The following is a 226-nucleotide window of genomic DNA, read 5'->3' as shown; positions in this document are numbered from 1 at the left end:
TCCTCTCTGTATGACTCCCTTGTACTTTGCTTCCCTTCCCCAAGCACTCTCCTTTCTTTTCTCACCCTCCCCCCATCTCCATTCAATTTTTAGAAGCATTCAAGAGAAGCGCTGCAAATCCTTAATGAGCCTGTAGATGCTGGTCTGACCTATTCTGAGCAGGGATCCCAGGCCAGCGCCACAATGGGATTGTAGCCCCCCTCACGTCTCATGCCTCATTTCGGTT

The sequence above is a fragment of the Crinia signifera genome, chromosome 6 (assembly GCF_055691185.1).
Source record: "Crinia signifera chromosome 6, ASM5569118v1, whole genome shotgun sequence".
Classification (NCBI taxonomy): Eukaryota; Metazoa; Chordata; class Amphibia; order Anura; family Myobatrachidae; genus Crinia; species Crinia signifera.
The sequence above is the reverse complement of the archived record's forward strand: the minus strand, read 5'-3'. Positions refer to the sequence as shown.